Source organism: Myotis brandtii, unplaced genomic scaffold (assembly GCF_000412655.1).
Source record: "Myotis brandtii unplaced genomic scaffold, ASM41265v1 scaffold2212, whole genome shotgun sequence".
Taxonomy (NCBI): Eukaryota; Metazoa; Chordata; class Mammalia; order Chiroptera; family Vespertilionidae; genus Myotis; species Myotis brandtii.
In genome coordinates, this window is record NW_005358293.1 from 46530 (window position 1) to 47450 (window position 921).

At 53.3% G+C, this 921-nt stretch overlaps 1 protein-coding gene across 1 annotated transcript in view; it reads left to right on the forward strand.

Annotated features, from left to right (window-relative positions):
• DHRSX (dehydrogenase/reductase (SDR family) X-linked) overlaps window positions 1-921 on the forward strand; it is a 29158-nt gene that overhangs the window by 3966 nt on the left and 24271 nt on the right. The gene's annotated exons all lie outside the window — the stretch shown is intronic.

Consider the following 921-nt stretch of genomic DNA (forward strand, 5'->3'; position numbering starts at 1 on the left):
TCGGGGGATGTCGGAGAGCCGGTTCCGGCCCGATCCTGCTCAACGCAGGAGCTGCCCCCTGGTGGTCAGTGTGCTCCCACAAGGGAAGTGCCGCTCAGCCAGAAGCTGGGCTCATGGGGGGCAAGCCCAGGTGCAGTGGCAGGACAGAAATCGAACCCGGGACTCTTCAGTCCGCAGGCCGACGCTCTATCCACTGAGCCACACCGGCCAGGGCTTTTTTTAAATCATTCTTAATAGATAATCTTATATAATAAAAAGCTAATATGCACATTGTCCCCTCGACCAGCAGTTCGACCGGGTGTTCGAACAGGGGGCTGGGCTGGCCGCCAACCGCCCCGGGTCGTCCCCACAGCCGGCCCCGCCCCTGATCGGACGCCTCCACCCTGATCGGACGGGCAAGCCGGACCCCACCAGTGCACGAATTCGTGCACCGGGCCTCTAGTCATATAATGTTTAACCAGGAGTCAGTGCACTTCGCCTCGTATGGGCCAATAATGGATATTTTTATCGGTCTTTGTGGCAATGGTCACCTTCGACCTTAGACCAGCAACGGCTCCCTAACCCAGCGGTTCTCAACCTGTGGGTCGCCGCCCCTTTGGGGGTCGAACGACCCTTTCACAGGGGTCGCCTGAGACCGTCGGAAAACACATCTATAATCACATATTGTTTTTGTGATTGATCGCTAGGCTTTCATGATGTTCAATGTGTGACAATGAAAATCCATCCTGCAGATCAGATATTTCCATGACGATTCGTCACAGCAGCAACATGACAGTGATGACGTAGCAACGAGAATAATGTTATGGTTGGGGGTCCCCACAGCATGAGGAGCTGTATTCAAGGGTCGCGGCCTTAGGGAGGTTGAGAACCACTGATATAGATAGATATATAGATAGATATAGATATAGATATAGATATAGA